Consider the following 26,975-nt stretch of genomic DNA (forward strand, 5'->3'; position numbering starts at 1 on the left):
AGGATAGGTGTTAGCTCTTCTCTAAAGTTTTGGTAGAATTCAGCTGTGAAGCCGTCTGGACCTGGGCTTTTGTTTGCTGGAAGATTTCTGATTACAGTTTCAATTTCCATGCTTGTAATAGGTCTGTTAAGATTTTCTATTGCTTCCTGGTTCAGTTTTGGGAAGTTGTACTTTTCTAAGAATTTGTCCATTTCTTCCACGTTGTCCATTTTATTGGCATATAATTGCTGATAGTAGGCTCTTATGATCCTTTGCATTTCTGTATTGTCTGTTGTGATCTCTCCATTTTCATTTCTAATTTTATTGATTTGATTTTTCTCTCTTTGTTTCTGGATGAGTCTGGCTAATGGTTTGTCAATTCTATTTATCCTTTCAAAGAACCAGCTTTTGGCTTTGTTGATTTTTGCTATGGTCTCTTTTGTTTCTTTTGAATTTATTTCTGCCCTAATTTTTAAGATTTCTTTTCTTCTACTAACTCTGGGGTTCTCCACTTCTTCCTTTTCTAGTTGCTTTAGGTGTAAAGTTAGGTTATTTATTTGACTTTTTTGTTGTTCCTTGAGGTATGCCTGTATTGCTATGAACTTTCCTCTTAGCACTGCTTTTATAGTGTCCCACAGGTTTTGGGTTGCTGTGTTTTCATTTTCATTAGTTTCTATGCATATTTTGATTTCTTTTTTTATTTCTTCTGTGATTTGTTGATTATTCAGAAGTGTGTTGTTCAGTCTCCATATTTTTGAATTTTTAATAGTTTTTCTTCTGTAATTGAGATCTAATCTTAATGCATTATAGTCAGAAAAGATGCTTGGAATGATTTCGATTTTTTTGAATTTATCAGGGTTGTATTTATGGCCCAGGATGTGATCTATCCTGGAGAAGGTTCCATGCGCACTTGAGAAAAAGGTGAAATTCATTGTTTTGGGGTTAAAAGTCCTATAGATATCAGTTAGGTCTAACTGGTCTATTGTATCATTTAAAGTTTGTGTTTCTTTGTTAATTTTCTGTTTAGTTGATCTGTCCATAGGTGTGAGTGGGGTATTAAAGTCTCCCACTATTATTGTGTTACTATTAATTTCCCCTTTCATACTTGTTAGCATTTGTCTTACATATTGTGGTGATCCTATGTTGGGTGCATATATATTTATAATTGTTATATCTTCTTCTTGGATTGATCCTTTGATCATTATATAGTGGCCTTGTCTCTTTTCACAGCCTTTGTTTTAAAGTCTGTTTTATCGGATATGAGCATTGCCACTCCTGCTTTCTTTTGGTCTCTATTTGTGTGGAATGTCTTTTTCCAGCCCTTCACTTTCAGTCTGTATGTGTCCCTTGTTTTGAGGTGGGTCTCTTGTAAGCAGCATATAGAGGGGTCTTGTTTTCATATCCATTCAGCCAGTCTTTGCGTTTTGGTTGAGGCATTCAATCCATTTATGTTTAAGGTAATTATTGATAAGTATGATCCTGTTGACATTTATTTTACTGTTTTGGGTTCTTGTTTATATGCCCTTTTTGTGTTTCTTGTCTAGAGAATATCCTTTAGCATTTGTTGAAGAGCTGGTTTGGTGGTGCTGAATTCTCTCGGCTTTTGCTTGTCTGTAAAGCTTTTGATTTCTCCTTCTTATTTGAATGAGATCCTTGCTGGGTACAGTAATTTGGGTTGTAGGTTATTTTCTTTCATCACTTTAAGTATGTCTTGCCATTCCCTCCTGGCCTGAAGAGTTTCTATTGAAAGATCAGCTGTTATCCTTATGGGAATCCCCTTGTGTGTTATTTGTTGTTTTTCCCTTGCTGCTTTTAATATTTGTTCTTTGTGTTTGATCTTTGATAATTTGATTAATATGTGTCTTGGGGTGTTTCGCCTTGGGTTTATCCTATTTGGAACTCTCTAGGTTTCTTGGACTTGGGTGATTATTTCCTTCTCCATTTTAGGGAAGTTTTCAACTATTATCTCCTCAAGGATTTTCTCATGGTCTTTTTTTGTCTTCTTCTTCTGGGACTCCTATAATTCGAATGTTGGAGCATTTCATATTGTCCTGTAGGTCTCTGAGATTGTCCTCATTTCTTTTAATTCATTTTTATTTTTTCCTCTCTGATTCATTTATTTCTTCCATCTATCTTCTATTTCACTAATCCTGTCTTCTGCCTCCATCATTCTACTATTTGTTGCCTCCAGAGTGTTTCTGATCTCATTTATTGCATTATTAATTATATATTGACTCTTTTTTATTTCTTCTAGGTCCTTGTTAAACCTTTCTTGCATCTTCTCAATCCTTGTCTCCAGGCTATTTATCTGTGATTCCATTTTGATTTCAAGATTTTGCATCATTTTCAATATCAATATTCAAAATTCTTTCTCAGGTAGATTCCCTATCTCTTCCTCTTTTGCTTGGTTTGGTGGGCATTTCTCCTGTTCCTTTATCTGCTGAGTATTCCTCTGTCTCTTCATCTTTGTTATATTGCTGCATTGGGTGTGGCCTTTCTATATTCTGGGAATTTGTGGAGTTCTCTTTATTATGGAGCTTCCTCACTGTGGGCGGGTTTTATCAGTGGCTTGTTCAGGTTTCCTGATTAGGGAGGCTTGTGTTGGAGTTCTGGTGGGTGGAGCTGCATTTCTTCTCTCTGGAGTGCAATGGAGTGACCAGTAATGGGTTATGAGACGTCAATGGTTTTGGAGTAACTTTGAGCTGCCTGTATATTGAAGCTCAGGGGTGTGTTCCTGTGTTGCTGGAGAATTTGCGTGGTATGTCTTGCTCTGGAACTTGTTGGCCCTTGGGTGGTGCTTGGTTTCAGTGTAGGTATGGAGGCATTTGATGAGCTCCTATTGATTAATGTTCCCTGGATTCAGGAGTTTTCTAATGTTCTCGGGATTTGCACTTAAGCCTCCTGCTTCTGGTTTTCAGTTTTATTTTTACAGTAGCCTCTAGACTTCTCCATCTATACAGCACTGATGATAAAACATCTTGGTTAAAGATGAAAAGTTTCTCCACATTGAGGCACACTCAGAGAGGTTCACTGAGTTACATGGAGATGAGAAGAGGGAGGGGGTAGTTAGAGGTGACTGGAATGAGATGAGGTGGGATCAAAAGAGGAGAGAGCAAACTAGCCAGTAATCACTTCCTTATGTGTGCTCCACAGTCTGGACTGTTCAGAGGTATTCACGGAGTTATGCTGGGAAGAGGAGAGGGAGGAAGTAGACAGAGGTGGCCAGGAGGATAAAAGAGGGAAATGAAAAGGAGAGGGACAGATCCAGCCAGTAACCAGTTCCTTATGTGTTCTCCACCGTCTGGAACACCCAGAGATTCACAGAGTTGGATAAAGAAGAGAAGGGGGAGGGAAGAGACAGAGGCCACCTGGTGGAGAAAAAGGAGAGTCCAAAGGAGGAGAGAGTGGTCAAGCCAGTAATCTCGCTCTCAGGTAAAACTGGGTAGTGAAGTTTGAGTTTTTAAATGTACAAAATTGACAACAAAAACCAAAAAGCATAGATTAAAAATCTAGTGTAGAGGTTGGATTTTCAAAAATACAATATTAAAGAAAAGAAAAAGAAGGAAAAAAGAAAAAAAAAGCAAGAAAACAAACAAACAAACAAAAAAAAACCAAAGCCACAAGAATTATTAAAAAACACCACCAACAACCACACAAAGACTATATATTGTGTTTGCTTTAAAAAATAGAGTCTTTTTTTTTTTTTTTTTGGAAAGTAATAGTAGGTTATAGAAATAAAAATTAGAGGAGAAATAGAGGACTTAACATTTTAAAAAGTTTGGGGGGGGGAGAAGAAGAGAACGAAAAGAGAAAAAACAACCCAATAGCATCAACAAAAAACAAGAAACAAAAAAAAAAAAAAAAAGAAAGAAAGAAAAGGAATGATTGTAAAAATAGGAAAGATATATCTGGCCCTTTCTCTGGTGTTGCGAGCAGTGTGGGGTCACTTCCAAGGTGGTTCCCTCTGTTTAACTTCTGTTTGCTGGTCTCTTCAGTGTCTGATTTCTGTCCTGACACAGGGAGGGCAGTGGTGGACACTTGTTTTTTTTTTTTTTTTTTTTTGGTTAGGCTCACTTGTTCAGTCGCACTGTGGGGAGGGAGGGATGCTAGAAACAAATAACACTGTTGTGTGCACGCAGTGTCTCAGCCCCGCTGGGCCTGTCCCTGCTCCTGGTACACAAACCGCTCCAGCTCTACGATGCTCAGCTGGGAACCATCTGAGGCTGGCCCTAGGCTGCGTGTACCTCCTTGGTCTAAGCTGCTCAGGTTTGGTGCTCAGGTAGCCCTCAGAGGCGCAGATTCGATTGGACCTGCGTTTTGTGCCCTTCCCAGGACTGAGTAGCTCAGGAGTTTGGCGAACGCAGTCGCTGCGACTTATCGCCCTTCCCGTCTCTGCTGCTCAGCTTTCTGGGTGGACTGCTGGCGCACCTCGTGAGGCAGATGGTGACTGTCCAGCACCCCCAGAAGTCTTAGCAAAGAAGCCTGCTTGCAGTTTGGTAGGTAAAGTCTCTCCAGGGCTGTGATTGCCCCTTTCCAGCCCTTACGGCTCTGGCTGCCTGTCCCCGGCGGGGGATGGTCTGCAGCTGGCTATTTCCGTTCCTTCCTTTGTTCTGTGCGCAGTCCTGATGGAGTCTTATGTTCGAGCTTTTCGCATGGTAGCTATCCCACAGTCTGGTTCGCTAGCCCAAGTTAGCTCATTCTGGTTACGCGTGGGGCGTTCCTGCCCAGTTCTTACAAAGCACTGCAGCCTGCGCCTCCGGCGCCTCCCTGCCCTGCCCCCACTTGTTAGTTTGCAGGCATCTGTGCTGCTTTTCTGCTGGGGGAGTTACTGTCGGGCTTGTAATCTGTTTTTGAAGACTGTGATCTCCTTTTCTGGGTGCCTGATATCCTCTGCCAGTATTCAAAAGTTGTTTTGTGGAGTTTTCTCAGCGTTGAAATGTTCTTTTGAGGAATTTGTGAGGGAGAAAGTGGTCTCCCCGTCCTATTCCTCTGCCATCTTAGGACCGCCTCTTTCTCTTGTATTTTAACTTGAATTTTAAAGTGGCTTCTCAAGATTTGTGAAAGTTAATTTATCTCATTTTCGCTGTGAAATATTTCTGTTTTATCCTTGACTATTTTTGAATCCAGCTTGGAGTCCGTAGAATAGTAGTCTTTTATAAAAGTCAGTCTTTCTGCATAATGTCTAACAGCAAGATTTATCCCTGAGGAAGGATGTAAATTCATTGCAAATGATACTTTAATGGAGCCTAGCTTTTTTGTCATGCAAAGAGGTCCAAATGAATGTGGCAGCCAGCAGCAATTCCTATGGGAAGCAGTGCAACATGAAGCAAGTGATGTCAGAAATAAGTAAATAAATACCTCAAGCTGTCCCATCCTAACAATTTAATCCCATCAAAGAAGTGCAGAACATGATTTACATGTTGTTGATAATCTTTTTAAAGAACAAGTCCATGTGCTATGGCTTGTTTGCATTTGTATAATAGATCTGATGATAGGTATTTTATTCACAATGTGCTGGAGAAATTATTAGCTCCCACAAAGCTCCAATACATTCATAAGTGAATAAACATTCATTTATGTTAGAGAAATGACCTGCTTTCATTGCCATAAGTTATGTTAACTTGTTGAGTATACATTTTAAAGTGCTGCATGTTATCTTTTTATACATATATTTTCCTACACATTTGATCACACATTTTAGTAGAAACATTTGTGACTGAATGAACTGAAAAGGAGAGGGAGCACAAAGATATGGTGAAAATATAGCTACTTTACAGAGAAAGTGAAAGTTGTTTTATCCTGACCTACTCTTTGCCACCCCATGGACTGTAGCCTGCAGGCTCCTCTATTCATGGAATTTTCCAGGCAAGAATATTGAAGTGGGTAGCCACTCCATTCTCCAGCGTATCTTTCCAACTGAGGGATCAAATCCAGATCTTGTGCACTGCAGACAGATTTTTAACCAACTGAGCTACCAGGGACTTTACAGGGAATTCTTTAAAATTAAGCAATTTTGGCAAATTCCCTAGTGGTTATGTTACCTTGAGCTTCCTACAAATAGCCCAGTTTTGATCCTTGGTTGGGGAACTAAAATCCCACAAGCTGTGTGATGCAACCAAAACAAACAAACAGAAAAGTGTAAAATTAAACACATTTTAACCTTTCTAAATAAAAATGAGTAGTGAGTTTGATGTAGTAACTTAAAAGACGATTATTTGAAATTATTCTGAAATAACCAACAAATATACAAGTCTACTTAATCTAATGTTGAATTAGTAAGGGAATGTTGTGCTGTGAGAATTTCCACTGGCAATAGTGTAGAGAAAAATTTATGGCTTTATAAAAGTTTTATATCAGATTCCAATGTCTTTTAGAAAGTAAGAAAAGTTCAGCTACCCATGGATCCATGAAATACCTGACTGGGGTTAACATTATCTTTAGGAGAGAAGCAATTTCTGAGAAGTGACTGTTGTAAACTTAATAAGAGTACGAATAGTTGCAGTAGGAGGTAACAGAGATTTTATATTGGAATTAACCTTTTCTCTAGATGTCTCACTATAGAGACTATCTGTGCTGTTCATCAGTTTTATTTCTATTTTATACATAGCTCAAAAAGAAAAACAAATGAAACAGATATATGTAATTTAAAGGTTAATTATAATGTGAAAGTCTGTGAACTATATGACTCAGGTTAAGAAATGGGACACTGTTAACCTCTTAGAAGCCTCTTATGAGAACTTCACTTTCTCTACATTAACCAATATTATGATGTTTGTGATAACCAGCTTTAATTCTTTAGAATAATTTACTCCCATCATACATTCATTAGTAATCTAGTTTAGATTTTTTTAAACTTTTTAAGTTATATTGGAGTTCAGCTAATTAACAGTGTTGTGACATTTCAGGTGGACAGCAAAGAGACTCAGCCATATATATGTGTGTACGACAAGCTATGACAAACCTAGATAGCGTATTAAAAAGCAAAGACATCACTTTGATGACAAAGGTCTGTGTAGTCAAAAGCTATGATTTTTTCCAGTAGTCATGTACAGATGTAAGAGGTGGAACATAAAAAAGGCTGAGTGTCAAAGAATGGATACTTTTGAATTGTGGTGCTAAAGAAGACTCTTGAGAGTTTCTTGGACAGCAAAGAGATCAAATCCGTCAATCCTAAAGGAAATCATCCCTGAATATTCATTGGAAGGACTGATGTGGAAGCTGACATTCCAATACTTTGGCCACCTGATGTGAAGAGTCAACGCATTGGAAAAGACCCAGATGCTGGGAAAGATTTCAGGCAAGAACAGAAGAGGATAAAAGAAGATGGGAGGGTTGGATGGCATCATCTACTCATATGACCTGAATTTGAGCAAACCCAGGGAGATAGTGAAGAGACAGGGAAGTCTGGTGTGCTGCAGTCCATAGAGCACAAAGAGTCTGTTGGACATAACTTAGCAACTGAACAACAACAACAACACATGTAGTCATTCTCCCCCAAATTTCCTCCTATCCAGGCTACCACAAAGAACAGAGTTCCATGCACTATACAATAGGTCCTTATTGGTTATCCATTTTAAATACAGCGGTGTGTACATGTCGATCTCAAACTCCCTAACTATCCCTTGGCCCATAAGTATCCCTCTGGCAACTGTAAGTTCCTTCTCTAAGTCATTGAGTCTGTACCTCTTTTTGTAAATAAGTTAATTTGTATCATTTCTTTTTATAGTCCACATATAAAAGTTGTCATATTATATTTCTCATTTTTGCCTTACTTCACTCAGAATAACATTTTCTAGATTTTTAAAAATATTTATCCGAGTTGTTGCATGCAACTGTGATTACTTCATTTCTATCACTGTATAGAATTCCATTTTATTACTGTACTAGAATTTATTTACTCATTTTGTATCATTTCCAGCTTTAGTAAACAACAATGAAATGTACAGGTATATGTGTGTGAATGTGTATTTTTGCAGGGGCAGGAGGGGGCCATTCAGAGTGAGTATGAATTTTGTATGGAGCAGTAGTCTTAAAAGTGTAGTCCATGGATTAATAATCTTACTCAGGGAGCTGTTCAAGGTTAACACTTGTGAGTTCTACCTCAAATGTCCATCTTCAGAAACCCTGAATTTGTGGTCGACCTATCTGGCTTCCCAGGTGGCACAGTGGTAAAGAATCCATCTGCAAACGCAGGAGACACAAGAGATGTGGTTTGATCCCTGGATGAGGAAGATACCCTAAAGTAGGAAATGGCAACCCACACCAGTATTCTTGCCTGGGGAATTTCATGGACGGAGAGTCTAGCTGGCTACAGTTCATGGGGTTGCAAAGAGTCAGAAATGACTAGGCTTGCATGCACTCACAATATATTTAAGTTTTCTTTATTAACCTGTCAATAGGCATTCTGACTGCGTCCATGTTCTGGTTATTGTAAACTGTGCTACAATGAACACTGGGATGAGTGCACTTTTTCAAATTATTGTTTCCTTCACATATATTCCCAGAGTGGGATTTCTGGATCATATAGTAGCTCTACTTTTAGTTTCTGTGAGGAAACTCCACAGTGTTTCCAGTTGCTGTTATTGTTGCTGTTCAGTTGCTAAGTCCTGTGAGACTGTTCATGACCCCGTGGACTGCAGCACACCAGGCTCCCCTGTCCCTCACAACCTCCCAGAGTTTGTTCAAATTCATGTCCATTGAGTCAATGACACCATCCAATCATTTCATCCTCTGTTATTCCCTTCTTCTCTTGCCTTCAATCTTTCCTCAGCATCAGGGTCTTTTCCAGTGAGGGAGCTCTTCCCATCAGCTGGCCAAAGTATTGAAGCTTCAGCTTCAGCATCAGACTTTCCAATGAATATTGAAGATTGATTTTATTTAATATTGATTGGTTTGATCTCCTTTCAGTCCAAGGGACACTCAAGAGTCTTCAGAAGCACCACAGTTTGAAAGCATCAATTATTTGGTGCTCACCTTCTTTAGGTTACACCTCTCACATCTGTTCATTACTACTGGAAAAATCATACCATTGACTATATGGACATTTATTAACAAAGTGATGTCTCTGCTTTTGAATACAGTGGCTTTATCAGTTTACATTCCCACCAACAGTGTAAGAGGATTCTGTTTTTGCTCGGCCCTTTCCAGGATTTATTTGTTGTAGACATTTTGATGATGGCTATTTTGATTGGTATGAGGTATCTCATTGTAGATTTGACTTACATTTATCTAATAACTAATAACATTGAGTGTCCTTTCAAGAACTTTTTGACCATCTATATGTCTCTTGAGAAATCTGTATGCAGGTCAGGAAGCAACAGTTAGAACTGGACATGGAACAACAGACTGGTTCAAATAGGAAAAGGAGTACGTCAAGGCTGTATATTGTCACCCTGCTTATTTAACTTCTGTGCAGAGTACATCATGAGAAACGCTGGACTGGAAGAAATACAAGCTGGAATCAAGATTTCCGGGAGAAATATCAATAACCTCAGATATGCAGATGACACCACCCTTATGGCAGAAAGTGAAGAGGAGCTAAAAAGCCTCTTGATGAAAGTGAAAGAGGAGAGTGAAAAAGTTGGCCTAAAGCTCAACATTCAGAAAACAAAGATCATGGCATCCGGTCCCATCACTTTATGAGAAATAGATGAGGAAACAGTGGAAACAGTGTCAGACTTTATTTTGGGGGGCTCCAAAATCACTGCAGATGGTGACTGCAGCCATGAAATTAAAAGATGCTTACTCCTTGGAAGAAAAGTTATGATCAACCTAGATAGCGTATGCAAAAGCAGAGACATTACTTTGCCAACTAAGGTTCATCTAGTCAAGGCTATGGTTTTTCCAGTGGTGATGTATGGATGTGAGAGTTGGACTGTGAAGAAGGCTGAGCACCGAAGAACTGATCCTTTTGAACTGTGGTGTTGGAGAAGACTCTTGAGAGTCCCTTGGACTGCAAGGTGATCCAACCAGTCCATTCTGAAGGAGATCAGCCCTAGGATTTCTTTGGAAGAATGATGCTAAAGCTGAAACTCCAGTACTTTGGCCACCTCATGCCAAGAGTTGACTCATTGGAAAAGACTCTGATGCTGGGAGGGATTGGGGACAGGAGGAGAACGGAAAGACAGAGGATGAGACGGCTGGATGGCATCATTGACTCGATGGACATGAGTCTGAGTGAACTCTGGGAGTTGGTGATGGACAGGGAGGCCTGGCGTGCTGCAATTCATGGGGTCGCAAAGAGTCGGACACGACTGAGCGACTGAACTGAACTGAACTGATATGTCTTCTTTGGAGAAATGTCTATTTAGGTCTTCTGAAAATTTTTTTGGATTCAGTTCAGTTCAGTACAGTCGCTCAGTTGTGTCTGACTCTTTTCGACCTCATGGACTACAGCATGCAGGCTTCCCAGTCCATCACCTACTTCCAGAGTTTACCCAAACTCATATCCATTGAGTCGGTGATCCCATCCAATCATCTCTTCCTCTGTCATCCTATGCCCCCCCCCTCTTTCAATCTTTCCCAGCATCAGAGTCTTTTCCAATGAGTCAGTTCTTCACATCAAGTGGCCAATGTATTGGAGTTTCAGCTTCAACATCAGTCCTTCCAATGAACACTCAGGACTGATATCCTTTAGGATGGATTGGTTGGATCTCCTTGTAGTCCAGGGGATTCTCAAGAGTCTTCTCCAACACTACAGTTCAAAAACATCAATTCTTTGGTGCTCAGTTTCCTTTACAGTCCAACTCTCACATCCATACATGATCACTAGAAAAACCATAGCTTTGACTAGATGGACATTTGTTGACAAAGTAATGTCTCTGCTTTTTAATATGCTGTCTAGGTTGGTCATAAGTTTTCTTCCAAGGAGCAAGTGTCTTTTAATTTCATGGCTGCAGTCGCCATCTGCAGTGATTTTGAAGCTACCCCAAATAATGTCTCTCATTGTCTCCATTGCTTCCCCATATATTTCCCATGAAGTGATGGGACTGGATGCCATGATCTTATTTTTTTGGATTGAGTTGTTGCAAATATTTTCTCCAGTTCCATGAGTTGTCTTTTTTTTATTTGTTTGTTTATGGTTTCCTTTGCTAGACAGAATTTTTTAAGCTTAAGTATGTCTCATTTGTTTATTTTTTTCCTTTTATTTTCATTACTCTAGGAAGTAGGTCCAAAAAGATATTGCTGTGATTTGTCAGATAATGTTCTGCCTTTCTTTCTTTTCCTCTAATAATTTTATAGTATCTGATCTTACATTTAGGTCTTTAATCCTCTGGAATTTATTTTTGTGTATGGAGTTTGAAAATATTATAATTTCAATTTTTACTCGTAGTTCTCTAGTTTTCCAAACATCAATTATTGAAGAGATAGTCTTTTCTCTATTGTATATTCTTGCCTCCTTTGTTTTAGATTAACTGACCATAAATGTATGGATTTATTTTTGGGCTTTCTGTACTTTCTATCAATCTATAAGTCTGTCTGTGTGCCAGTACCATACTGGTTTAATTTCTGGAACTTTATAGTATACTTTGATTTCAGCTATGTTTTTCCTTCTAGAGATTCCTTTGGCTATTTGGACTTTTTTGTGTTTACATACATGCTTTAAGACTTTTTGCTTTAGATCTGCAAAGAATTCCATTGGCAGTTTGATAGGGATTGTACTGAATCCGTAGATTGCCTTGTGTATTGTGATCATTTTGACAATATTGATTTTTCCAATCCAAGAACATGTTATACCTTTTCATCTCTTTGTGTCACATTTGATTAATTTCTTATAATTTTTGGAATACAAGTCTTTTACCTCCTTAGGTAGGTTTCTTGTTTGGTATTTTATTCTTTTTGATGCAATAGTAAATGGGATAGTTTCTTTAAATTCTCTTTATGATCTTTCATTGTTATTGTATAGAAATGCAAGAGATTTCTGTGTATTAATTTTGTATCTTGAAACTTTACCAAATTCACTTTTGAGCTGTGGTAACATCTTTCGTATTTTCTATGTATAATATTATGTCATCTGCAAAAAGTGACAATTTTCTTCTTTTCCGATTTGGACTTAATTTCTTTTTCTCCTCTGATTGCCATTGATAGAATTTTCAAAACCATACTGCATAAATCTGCTATAAACATCCATGGTCAGATCTTTGTAAGAACATACATTTTCAGCTCCATTGAGTACATACAAAGGAGTGAAATAAAATGGATAAAATAAACTGGATTAAAATGGCAGCAGTATGTTTAGCTTTCTAAGAAAACAAGGAACTGTCTTCCAAATTTGCTGTACCATTTTGCATTACTACCAGCAGTTCATGAGGGTTCCTTCAATTCCACATTCTCATTAGCATTTGGTATTTTGTGTTCTGAGTGACAATGATTGTAATAGGTGCATAGTAATATCTCATGCTTTCAACTTGCATTTTTCAAATGATATATGATATGGAGTAACTTCCCATGTGCTTATTTGCTATACATATTCTTTGCTGAAGCATCTGTTTAGATATTTTGCCCATTTTTCAATTGGGTTTTCTTATTGTTGAGATTTAAGAATTATAGGCATATTTTACATAAGCCTTTTTATCAGATAACATCTGTAAATCTATACCATTTCACAGGTAGTGCAGTTACCTTATAATAATAGTCTTTAGTTTCCCCCATCCATTGTATCATTGTTGACACTCATTTCCCTCATACATAATTTATAGTCATCTGATACATTGTTATTATTATTTTAAACACATTATTATCTGTTGGATCAATTGATAATTAGAAAATTCAAATTTTCATTTTACTTTCACTTATTCCTTCTTCAATGATGTTCTTTTTTTTTTTTTTAATGTAGATCCAAGTTTCTGACCTATATCATTTTCTTTCCCACTGAAAAACTTCTTTTAACATTCATGCAAAGCAGATCTACTGGTAACAAATCCCATTAATTTTGTTTGTCTGAGAAAGTCTATTTCTCCTTACTTTTGTAGGATGATTTTGAAGAATTCTGTGTTGTTGTTGTTGTTCCTGAGCACTAAATATTTCACTCATTTCTTTTTTGCTTGCACAGTTTATTGAGAGAAGTTAGTTATTCATATCTTTGCTCCTCTATACATAAGGCCCACCCCACCACCTCCTTTTCCCATTTTCAGATTTTTTTATCTTTGATTTTCTGTAGTTAGCATATGATAATCCTAAGTATAGTTTATTCAGCATTTATCCTGTGTAGTGTTTTCTTAACTTTTTGGATCTGTGGTTTTGTATGTAACATTAATTTTCAGAAATTCCTAAGTCACTACTTCCTCAAATGTTTCTTCTGTTCTGTTCTCTTCTCTTCTTCTGCTATTGCCATTACACATGTGATATGCTTTTCATAGTAATCCCACAGTTCTTGGATATTCTGTTCTTTTTTCTTTTCCATCTTTTTTTTTTTTCCTAATTGCATTTCAGTTTTAGAAGTTTCTACTGACAAACCCTTATTCTCAAAGATTCTTTCCTCAGCCATGTATGATCTCTTAATGAGCCTGTTAAACATTCTTTTTATTTTTGGTTATAAAGTAGTTTTTAAAATATCATTAATATATATTTTTCTTAGAATTCTCATTACCAATCTGCTCTTAAAGTTTGTCTATTTTTTTTCCATTAGGGTCCCTCACATATTAACCATAGTTTTTGTTTTGCTCTGACCGTCTGACATTTTCAAATGCTCTACTATATCTAAGTCTAGTTCTGATTCCTGTTTTCTCACTTCCAACCAATTTGTTTCCTTGCCTTTAAGTATGTCTTGTAATTTTGGCAGTGAAGGGTGGACATTCTGTTGTAGGTAAAATTAACTCAGGAAAACAGGCCTTTAATAATGTAGTGGTAAGGCATGTGAGAGAGGGACATTATTGTAATATGATTAGGTCTCAATCTATTAGTGAGCCTGTGTCCCAAGGCTATGAATTTCACAAGTGCATCTTGGTACTTGTCTCTTGCTTTGGGTGGGCAAGATGGTTGGATGTAGCTGGAGTTAGACAGTTCTCTTTCACCAAGTACATTAGAGTCTGGTAAATTTTAATAGGTTAAGCTCTGGTAAAGTAGTTTCTCTTGAGGGCAGGTCTTTTTAAGAACAGAATGCTCTGGCTATTACAAAATGGTAACTTTTTGCCCTCCTTCTGATAGAAGCCAGAATGAATTTTTCTCTTGGTATTCTCTGTAACAACCTGATAGAACACGAGGGTTTGCTCACAAAGTTGTGGGCTCTTCTCCAAGATTTTTACTCTCACACTGTCACACTGAGCCTCCAGCAATTCATCAGTTATAATTCAGATTTTGCTACATAAGCATTGCTTTCAGGGGAGATTTCAGGCTGTAGGTTTCTTCTCAGCCAAGCTGTGATTCTGTGTATCCCCCTGTCTCTTCAATTTTGGAGGCAATGATATGTCCTGTGACATCATTTCTCTGGTAGAGCTAAGATAAAGTGTTGAGTTTTCCATTTGTTCAGCTTTCTACTTGTTAGGAAAAGAGTGGTGGCTTCCAAGCTCTTTTTCGGGAGTCTGAAGGTATTTTGTATGTATTATTTTTGTGATTTGTTGATCATCTTGAATTTATGGATTGTTTTTCCAAACTCCAGAAAATTTTAAAAGTTCATTCAAAGCCATATGATCATCTCAGTAGATGCAGAGAAAGCCTTTGATGAAATTCAACATCCATTTATGATAAAAACTCTCCAGAAAGCAGGAATAGAAGGAAAAAACCTCAACATAATAAAAGTTATATATGACAAACCCACAGCAAACATTATCCTCAGTGGTGAAAAGTTGAAAGCATTTCCCCTAAAGTCAGGAACAAGACAAGGGTGCCCACTTTCACTATTACTATTCAACATAGTTTTGGAAGTTTTGGCCACAGCAATCAGAGCAGAAAAATGAGTAAAAGGAATACAAATTGGAAAAGAAGAAGTAAAACTCTCACTGTTTGCAGATGACATGATCCTCTACATAGAAAATCCTAAAGACTCCACCAGAAAATTAATAGAACTAATCAATGAATATAGTAAAGTTGCAGGATATAAAATCAACACACAGAAATTCCTTGCATTCCTATACACTAATAATGAGAAAATAGAGATATTAAGGAAACAATTCCATTCACCATTGCAACAAAAAGAATAAAATATTTAGGAATATATCTACCTAAAGAAACTAAAGACCTATATATAGAAAACTATAAAACACTGGTGAAAGAAATCAAAGAGGACACTAATAGATGGAGAAATATACCATGTTCATGGATCGGAAGAATCAATATAGTGAAAATGAATATTCTACCCAAGCAATCTATAGATGCAATGCAATCCCTATCAAGCTACCAATGGTATTTTTCACAGAGCTAGAACTAATAATTTCACAATTTGTATGAATATTCAAAAAACCTCAAATAGCCAAGGCAATCTTAAGAAAGAAGAATGGAACTGGAGGAATCAACCTGCCTAACTTCAGGCTCTACTACAAAGCCACAGTCATCAAGACAGTATGGTACTGGCACAAAAACAGAAATATACATCAATAGAGCAAATTAGAAAGCCAAGAGAAATCCATGCACCTATGGACACCTTATCTTTGACAAAGGAGGCAAGAATATACAATGGAGTAAAGACAATCTCTTTAACAAGTGGTGCTGGGAAAACTGGTCAACCACTTGTAAGAGAATGAAACTAAAACATTTTCTAACACCATACACAAAGATAAACTAAAAATGGATTAAAGATCTAAATGTAAGACCAGAAACTATAAAACTCCTAGAGGAGAACATAGGCAAAACACTCTCAGACATAAATCACAGCAGGATCCTCTATGACCCACCCCCCAGAATTCTGGAAATAAAAGCAAAAATAAACAAATGGGACCTAATTAAAATTAAAAGCTTCTGCACAACAAAGCAAACTATAAGCAAGGTGAAAAGACAGCCTTCAGAATGGGAAAAAATAATAGCAAATGAAGCAATTGACAAGGGCTAATCTCAAAAATATACAAGCAACTCCTACAGCTCAATTCCAGAAAAATAAACGACCCAGTCAAAAAATGGGCCAAAGAACTACACAGACATTTCTCCAAAGAAGACATACAGAAGGCTAACAAACACATGAAAAGCTGTTCAACATCCCTCATTATCAGAGAAATGCAAATCAAATCCACAATGAGGTACCATTTCATACCAGTCAGAATGGCTGCAATCCAAAAGTCTACAGGCAATAAATGTTAGAGAGGGTGTGGAGAAAAGGGAACCCTCTTACACTGTTGGTGGGAATGCAAACTAGTACAGCCACTATGGAGAACAGTGTGGCGATTCCTTAAAAAACTCGTAATAGAACTGCCTTATGACCCGGCAATTCCACTGCTGGGCATACACACAGAGAAAACCAGGATTGAAAGAGACACGTGTACTCCAATGTTCATTGCAGCACTGTTTATAATAGTCAGGACATGGAAGCAACCTACATGTCCATCAGCAAATGAATGGATAAGAAAGCAGTGGTACATATACACAATGGAGTATTACTCAGCCATTAAAAAGAATACATTTGAATCAGTTCTAATGAGGTGGATGACACTGGAGCCTATTATGCAGAGTGAACTAAGCCAGAAAGAAAAACACCAATACCGTATACTAATGCTTCCCTGGTGGCTCAGATGGTAAAGCCTCTGCCTACAATGCGGGAGACCCAGGTTCGATCCCTGGGTTGGGAAGATCTCCTAGAGAAGGAAATGGCAACCCACTCCAGTATTCTTGACTAGAGAATCCCACGGATGGAGGAGCATGGTAGGATATAGTCCATGGGGTCACAAAAAGTCAGACATGACTGAGCAAGCTTCACAATGCATATATATGGAATTTAGAAAGATGGTAATGATAACCCTGTATGTGAGACAGCAAAAGAGACACAAATGTATAGAACAATCTTTTGGACTCTTGGGAGTGGGAGAGGGTGGGATGATTTGGGAGAATGGCATTGATACATTTATAATATCATATAAAAAATGAATCGCCATTCCAGGTTTGATGCAGGATACACGATGCTTGGGGCAGGTGCATTGGGATGACCCAGAGGGAGGTGGGAGGGGGGTTCAGGATAGGGAACACATATAAACACCCATGGCAGATTCATGTTGATGTATAGCAAAATCAATACAATATTTTAAAGGAAAAAAGAAAAAAGAAAAAAAATATTCATTGCCTGTAAATATTAAACCTACCCATTCTTCCTCTCCTTATTTTTGAAAACCCAAATAGATATATGTTAGATCTTATATAACCCCTAGTTCTTACCTCTTTCTTTTACTTTTAATCTTTTCATTTTTATATGTTCAATCTATAAAAGTTCTTTGATTAATTTTCTAGACTCCCACTTTCCTTTTCTTGTGTTACTGTCTAATCTGATATTAAATTCATTGGAGATTCTTATTTTAATTATTAGACACATATATTCGTAGAAAGCTGTTATTTTCCTCAAATAGAAGGATAACTTTTGAAAAAAGTTTAGTCCTTACCAGAGTTTTTAAAAACTTTTCTTTGTATGTGGTATGGCATTATTTTAAGTAAGTTATGTCTGATATTTCCCATAATGAAATATATTTTGGTTTGTTAGAGCTCTTTACTATTTCTGATACTTTTCATTAACAGGGACTTAGTCATGGTATTTAGATGCTTGCATATTTTTAGTATATGTTTTCCACATTTCCTCAAAAAAATTGTTTATGAGAAGTATTTTATTGTTTCCCCCATTTTTTGCTTCTTAATTAGTCAGGCAAACAAATAAGATTTTAAGAAAGAGAAAGAAGACAGAGGAAGATAAGAGAAGAAATAGAGAGAGAATAGTAATATACCTGAGTATCTTGACTCCAGAACTGCACAATATGTAGCTGACACAATCAGCAATTCTTCACTTTTTGGTTGTTCAATTTTTTATCAGAATTACTTCTGAAGATTATCTCTTTTTATCAGTGCACCCTATGATATTGGGATGTGCATTTTTGTTCTCTCTATATATATTTATTAACATGTATTATATTGGCTTTTAGTTCTTTCTCATATAGGAATTGAATATATTAGCTTTCTTTTTCAACTGACACATACCAATTAGAGATGAATAGATGGAGAAATATACCATGTTCATGGATCAGAAGAATCAATATAGTGAAAATGAGTATACTACCCAAAGCAATTTACAAATTCAATGCAATCCCTGTCAAGCTACCAGCCACATTTTTCACAGAACTAGAACAAATAATTTCAAGATTTGTATGGAAATACAAAACACCTCGAATAGCCAAAGCAATCTTGAGAAAGAAGAATGGAACTGGAGGAATCAACTTGCCTGACTTCAGGCTCTACTACAAAGCCACAGTCATCAAGACAGTATGGTACTGGCACAAAGACAGACATATAGATCAATGGAACAAAATAGAAAGCCCAGAGATAAATCCACACACCTATGGACACCTTATCTTTGACAAAGGAGGCAAGAATATACAATGGAGTAAAGACAATCTCTTTAACAAGTGGTGCTGGGAAAACTGGTCAACCACTTGTAAAAGAATGAAACTAGATCACTTTCTAACACCGCACACAAAAATAAACTCAAAATGGATTAAAGATCTATATGTAAGATCAGAAACTATAAAACTCCTAGAGGAGAACATAGGCAAAACACTCTCCGACATAAATCACAGCAGGATCCTCTATGATCCACCTCCCAGAATTCTGGAAATAAAAGCCAAAATAAACAAATGGGATCTAATTAAAATTAAAAGCTTCTGCACAACAAAGGAAAATATAAGCAAGGTGAAAAGACAGCCTTCTGAATGGGAGAAAATAATAGCAAATGAAGCAACTGACAAACAACTAATCTCAAAAATATACAAGCAACTCCTGCAGCTCAATTCCAGAAAAATAAACGACCCAATCAAAAAATGGGCCAAAGAACTAAATAGACATTTCTCCAAAGAAGACATACAGATGGCTAACAAACACATGAAAAGATGCTCAACATCACTCATTATTAGAGAAATGCAAATCAAAACCACAATGAGGTACCACTTCACACCAGTCAGAATGGCTGCGATCCAAAAATCTGCAAGCAATAAATGCTGGAGAGGGTGTGGAGAAAAGGGAACCCTCTTACACTGTTGGTGGGAATGCAAACTAGTACAGCCACTATGGAGAACAGTGTGGAGATTCCTTAAAAAATTGCAAATAGAACTACCTTATGACCCAGCAATCCCACTGCTGGGCATACACACCGAGGAAACCAGAATTGAAAGAGACACATGTACCCCAATGTTCATTGCAGCACTGTTTATAATAGCCAGGACATGGAAACAACCTAGATGTCCATGAGCAGATGAATGGATAAGAAAGCTGTGGTACATATACACAATGGAGTATTACTCAGCCGTTAAAAAGAATTCATTTGAATCAGTTCTGATGAGATGGATGAAACTGGAGCCAATTATACAGAGTGAAGTAAGCCAGAAAGAAAAACACCAATACAGTATACTAACACATATATATGGAATTTAGGAAGATGGCAATGACGACCCTGTATGCAAGACAGGAAAAAAGACACAGATGTGTATAACGGACTTTTGGACTCAGAGGGAGAGGGAGAGGGTGGGATGATTTGGGTGAATGGGAATTCTAACATGTATACTGTCATGTAAGAATTGAATCGCCAGTCTATGTCTGACGTAGGGTGCAGCATGCTTGGGGCTGGTGCATGGGGATGACCCAGAGAGATGTTGTGGAGAGGGAGGTGGGAGGGGGGTTCATGTTTGGGAACACATGTAAGAATTAAAGATTTTAAAATTTAAAAAATTTAAAAAAATAAATAAAAAAATTAAAAAAAGAACAACTATCAAAAAAAAAGAAAAATATCAATTTTCTAATTAGCAGCTTACATTCACTTATACTCTTTTTTTAAAGATGTATTTACTTTTTGTTTTTGCTTCATTGCTGCATGAAGGCGTTGTTCAGTGGCAGTGAGCCACGCTCCTCTTGTAGTGCGTGGGCTTCTCATTGTGATGGCTCCTTTTCTGTCGAGCACAAACTCTAGGTGTGTGTGTTTCGGCAGTTGCAGCACGCGGGCTCAGTAGTTGTGACTGGCTGGCTCTAGGGTGTGCAGACTTAAGTAGTGGTGGCACGAAGGCTGAGTAGCTGTGGCTCACGGGCTCTCAAATGCTGGCTCAGTAGTTGTGGTACACAAGCTTAGTTGCTCCATGGCACATGAGATCTTCCAGGAAAAGCGATTGAAATGGTATCCCTTGCACTGACAGGTGGATTCTTAACCCCTGGATCACCAGGGAAACCCTGTCCATTTATATTCCTTTAAAAACTACAATGCGGTGGAGAAGGGTGTATGCAAAACATGCACATATTTGTTCTATAAGCCATAATGAATTTCTGCATCAAACATACAGAACAAATATAGGAAAAGACAAAATCCTTCAATATGTTCATTCTCTCCTTAAGCATTTTAATTTTTTCTCCAGTGCATATATAAGGCAACATTGCTTATAAATAAACTCACTGTTCCTCATATTATTCAAGTTCTTTATTCCTCTGGATCTCGCTTGTTCTTCCCTCATTCCAATAAAAAAGCATTACATCTTGCCCTTGTTCTTTCTCCTAACAACCCCAAATTTATGCTTCAGCTGTGCTCTGCTTAGTCGCTCAGTCATGTTCGACTCTTTGAAATTCTATGAATTGTGGCCTGCCAGGCTCCTCCGTCCATGGGATTCTCCAGGCAAGAATATTGGAGTGGGTTGCCATGCCTTCCTCCAGGGGATCTTCCCAACCCAGTGATGGAACCCAGGGCTGCCACATTGAAGGCAAATTCTCTACCACCTAAGCTACCAGGGAAACCCACGCTTCAGCTATATTGGTTTATTTTAGTCTCAAATTGCTGTTACTTTTAAGTTTGACTACCACACCACATTCCCAACACTAGTAGAAATTAAAAGTGAGTTTCCTTATTTTTTCCAAAAGCAGAATTAAAAACCTACCTACAAGCATGCATCTTTTACTATCTTCTTTTATTCACTGTCCTGCCTCATAGGGAAAGCCTCTCTCTTCCTGTGTGCTTTAGAAACAATCTATTCCAAGCATTTGAGAAATGCTCCACTATTAATTATTCCTTCTCTTTTAAACATTTTTTCCTTTGGTTTTAATATATTCAACCTCTGAATGACAGGGACATAGTATTTCTTGCCTTCTTCTATATATCAGAACTGACTGGTTTTTGTCTTACCTGAGATATGTTCAGTGCAGACTTCTAAATGATAGATCGCCCCAGAGTCTGCCATCTAGCATTTTTTCCCCTTCTTTTTTTGCTTCCCTTTGTGCAATGCCATGGTTTTAAATGAGGTCCCACCAATAACAAACCTGATCACAATTCTTACCACTCACCTTCTCTCTATTCTATTCCAGACACTTTTAGCTTACTTTTCTCCATCAAAACACACTTTGCTGAAAAAATTAAGTCTATATACACATCTCTCACCAACTCCATATTCATTACTTTTGTTCTCTAAATTTGCTCACTTGCCAATCCTAGGTGTTCACATGATTTGGATACCTATATGCACATGAAATTACAAATGCGTTTCTCTAGCTGAGAACTATATGATCTGTGAAACTTATACCTTGTATCCTGCCTCCTTTACATTTCCCCTCAAATGTGAAAAATGCACACTGAGATCCAAATATCGAAACTAAAAATAATCACATCTATTTTGCCTGAACTCAGGCTTCCTCTGATACCCTCTAAATTAATGCCATAAATATATATATAATTCTAGAACACCAGTACCTTCCTCAGCTCCACTTTACCCCCTTTCTTTATGCAAACTATTTATGTTTAATTAATTATTTAAAACTTTTATTTTAAAGTACAATGTATATAAATATAAGAATACAAATCATCAGTATATAGCTCAGTAAATTATCCTACAATTAATAGGATAATAGCACTGAAAAAAATCTATTCATGCCTCTTCCTACTTACTGTCCCTCTACGATCCCTTCAAATAAAATACTATCCTGATTTCTAATATCATGCATTAGTTTTGAGTAATTTTGAACTTTATAAAGTGGATTCATACATTATATATTTGTATGTTTCTTTTTGGATTCAATATTATGTTTGGACATTCATCCATCCGTATTTTTGTCTACAGCAGGGGTTCATCATTTTTTTTCATTTCTGCATATTATCCCATTGTATGAATATACAAAATTTAATTATCCATTATTCTGTTGATGCCTGTTTCATTAATTTCAAATTTTTTGGCTGTTTGACTGAGTCTAGTGTTAACATATTTTGTCTTTTTCATGCCCATATTTACATATATTTCTGTTGAATTTATCTGTGATTCTAATTTCTGGATTACAATATAGGTTTGATTTTGGTAAATTAATGACCAGTCTTGGTGATTTTTAACACTTGAGCATTTTCTAAATATTTTATTTCTTTTCAGCTATATTTGTATAACTTTCAAACATAGTACCATTACAAAATTATTGCAGTAATCTCTCTTCAATAATCAGCACAGGATCTTTTCCAATTATATTGCCTTCTTATAGACTCAATCTTTTTGGAAGCAAAAATATATCCCTGAGTTGCACTTCCACTGTAACACATCTGAATATGATGTGCCATACTCCTCACACTACTTCCTGTGCCACCACTGCAACAATCAGAGCATTTGCCTATCAAATCCCATCCTTAAATTTTTGCTCATATTTATGTTTGTTAATAGCACAATGTACATAGTACAGATACAATTATACATACATCACTTTGATTCTTTTATAATCTGCTACAAAGTTGTAAGCTCTGTAATGGCAGGGACTTGATGGTATTTCTCCTCAAACTTTAGATCCCTAATGCCCAGAACAATACTTAGGACATAGTAGGCACTGAAAATAAATTGTTATTGAATGAATGCATTCATGCCTGAATGCGTGAATAAATGAGTGCCATTTACTCTATGTGAAAAACTCTCTTTCCTCCTCATACTCCCACATCGTTTATCTCTTCACAATGCACCATTTAAGTCTTAGCTTATACATTGTTGACTAGCATTTCTTTTAGAAACAAAACTTCAAAAAAGTACCGTTCCACTGTGTTTTACGTGTGCCCGAAAGCCTGTGTGCTAAGTCACCTCAGTCATGTTCAACTCGTTGTGACCCTATGGATTATAGCCCACCAGTCTCCTCTGTCCCCGATTTCCCAGGCAAGAGTACTGGAGTGGGTTGTCATGCCCTCCAACAGGGGATCTTCTCAACCCAGGGATCAAACCCACATTTCCTACAGCTCCTGAATTGCAGACAGATTCTTTACCACTGTGCCACTGAGGCGGCACCAACTGCACTTTGCTTGTAATCAGTTCTTCCTTATTTAATTTAGCATAATATGTAGGAATGCCCATCTTTTGTCACTATTTTATAAGCTCCTGTGATAGAATCTGTATCATGTTCACAAGGAAACCCCAGTTCCTGGAACAATTACTAAAATAAAATAACATAACATAAAAGGTTTTTTTCTTTTTCTTTCTTTTTTTTTTTTTTTTCCCTGACTTGGGTCTAGATTTTTTCATTAAAAAAATTTAAATAGTGTCTTCATTTTTATTCAATATGAGTGTCATATGATTCATTAGTACATTAGTTTTAGGTAATAAATATGAATTACTTCAAGCATGACAGTGTCAAAAGTAATTCATTATCTAAGAAGTAAGATGAAGAAAAAGATAAAGATGAAGTAAGTAGGAGAAAAGAAAGGACAGAAGAGGAAAGGAAAAGAAAATTTAAAAAAAAAGGAAAAGGAAAAGAAGGAGTAAGAGGAAAAGAGACATTTGTGATGTAAAGAGGAAAACTACTCTCTTTGTCTTTTTCTCATTTGTACTGACCTCAGTCTTCAGTATTTCTAATTGTCATGAATTTTCCACTCTAAAGCTCCAACAACAATAGATTGTTGTAAAATATCAAGGAAGATATTTTTAAGTATTTGTAATTCACCTCTAATGTACAAAAGCCCTATGCACCTGTACATTTCTGGAGAAAGGAATGGTTACCCACTCCAGTATTCTTGCCTGGAGAATTCCATGGACAGAGGAGCCTGGTGGGTTACAGTCCATGGGATCACAAGCAATTGGACAAGACTGAGAGGCTAAGCACACAAATACTTTCTAAGATGTATATAGGACCCAGGATTATTCTTGTTATGCTTTCAAGGGTGTTTCCTTAGAAGCTGAGGGTAACAGCAACCTCTCTCTCTCCTGTGTAACCATCAAGGTTTTTTTTTTTTTGCATTTTCTTGCCTACTGTAGACCCTCTTACATTTAAGATGGCATCTGGTTCTCATTGTATCACTTGAAGTATAATAATTGGGACAAAACGAAAGCAGTACAATTATTGGCTATAAGTAAATTTCTTTTGCTTCAGAAACTTCACTACTGAATTTAGGATAAAAAAACAAATGAAAGTATATAAAATATGTTCAGATAGTGGTATATATGGCAGTTACAACTCTATCTGTATTATTTTAACAAAATAAGCTCTTAGACAAATATAAATATGAATATGGTTAAAACAGTTGAAATAGTTTAAATATGATTGGACATGCAGTTATTGCTACATTGGTCCCAAAATTTTGAAACTAAAAACAAATCAAAACAAAACTCCTTTTGAATGAAATGTTGGTAGAAAGCACAGAAAAAAAAAAATCAGTGGGTTAAAGAAAGTTTTTACCTTCATACATGCATTTTCACATGGTGAAAATATGATAGCAGTAATTTCATTCCAAAATATATATTAAAACGTTGTTTGATTTTCAACTTAGGAAGATGAATTTCTTTGTACTTACAACCTTGTAGAAAGTAATTCATAGAGTATTTAATACTCTGATTTGGGGACAGCTTCCTTGGAAGACTATAATTTTAATAAATGTTTCTTTATAAAATTATTTTTTTCTGAATAACACTGATTCAAAAATGGCTGTTATTTTCTTAGAATTAATTTTAAAGCTTCAGAGGTGAATGAGTTTGGCTATAAGGATAATATTGTCATGAAATTGGCAAAGAGGCCAAGTGATTGTGCACTTGCAATTTGTATGTCACGTGATGCTCACAGAATTCTAATATCCTTATTAAATAAGCGATCATATGCTTCCATTTGTAGCAGATGACAGTGCTGATTTCCAAATGGGAATTCTCCAGATGAGGATAACTTCCCTTGAGTAATTTAATTACTAATTGTGCACCCACAGTTAATCTATTAATTACTTGAACTGCTCCCAAATCATATCATCAGTCATTATTTTAACTTAAATATGATTGCAGATTTACCTATGGGTATCTATTAAGGGAAAGGAAAAATTTAATAATATAGCTTCGTGATTCTTAATTCATTAGCTAGTATACTCAGTGAAGCAGTTACTAATGTATTCAGCCAGAAATAATAGAATGTGGAAGTTTATATGAATCACCAAAAAGAAGTTAGGAGACAAAGAGTCCAGCAGTTATATTGTACAGCTCACTGATACAAATGGGACCCATAATATTTTCTTTTTTTTTTTTTTTCAATAGTGTGCAAACTTCTATTCCTATGTTTATTTGTAATGGTCTCCAGATAGCTGTTGCTGTTCTAAATCCTACACTGAAGATACAGGTAGAAAAAAAAAAAAAAAGATAAAAAAGGGCAAATAAGTACTGAACCCATATTGGGGGAAAAAACTTGCTAGAAATCCTCAGATTACATTACATTCGTCAGAAGTGTGTCATATTCATCCCCTAGCTAAGTAACTATAAAAAGATAGCACTTGGGCTCAGAATATTCTTTTTTTTTTAATTTTTATTTTTCTTACTTTACAATATTGTGTTGGTTTTGCCATACATTGACATGAATCCGCCATGGGGTTACAGAACATTCTTGCACTATGCAAATCTGAGGTTCTGTTAATGAAGGAGAGTGAGAAATTGACATTGGATGACCATCCCAACATTATAAAATAAAATAAATATCTTCTGTGGGTCACAATAAATTTGAATTCCAAAAAATACATCTCATTAAGAGGATTTTGTTTTATATGTTACACAGCATAACAATAGCTCATATTATTTGATGACATGCTACTTCAAAAGAAAATATCAATTGTTTAAAAGTCTTAAATAATTTAAAGCAAACACTTTACATAATGTAAAATATTACTCCAGGTATACAAAGGAGCACCTGAGACAGAAAAACTGGCTTATGTTACTCAGCTGCTAAGTACTGAATCAGAGGATTAAAAGTAAGCATTAAATTTCCTAGCTTCAATGTTTTCATAAGTACAATGGAGAAAACAATAGTAACACTAAAAGTGATGTCAGTTCAGTTACTCAGTCACGTCCGACTCTTTGTGACCCCATGGACTGCGTCACTCCAGGCTTCCCTATTCATCACCAGCTCCCAGAGCCTACTCAAACTCATGTCTATCGTGTCAGTGATGCCATCCAACTATCTCATCCTCTATCATCCCCTTCTCCTTCTGCCTTCAATCTTTCCCTGCATCAGGGTCTTTTCTAATGAGGCAATTCTTTGCATGAGGTAGCCAAAGTATTGGAGCTTCACCTTCAGCATCAGTCCTTTCAATGGATATTCAGGATTGATTTATTTTAGGATTGATGGTTTGGATCTCCTTGCAGTCCAAAGGACTCTCAAGAGTCTTCTCCAACACCACAGTTCAAAAGCATTAATTCTTCAGTGCTCACCTTTCTTTATAGTTCAACTCTCACATCCATACACAACTATAAGAAAAACCATAGCTTTGACTAGACGGATCTTCGTTGGAAAAGTAATGTCTTTGCTTTTCAGCATGCTGTCTAGGTTGGTCATAGCTTTGCTTCCAAGGAGCAAGCATCTTTTAATTTCATGGCTGCAATCACTATCTGCAGTGATTTTGGAGCCCCCCCAAAAGATAAAGTCTCTCACTGTTT

Source organism: Capra hircus, chromosome 5 (assembly GCF_001704415.2).
Source record: "Capra hircus breed San Clemente chromosome 5, ASM170441v1, whole genome shotgun sequence".
In the NCBI taxonomy this organism is placed as follows: Eukaryota; Metazoa; Chordata; class Mammalia; order Artiodactyla; family Bovidae; genus Capra; species Capra hircus.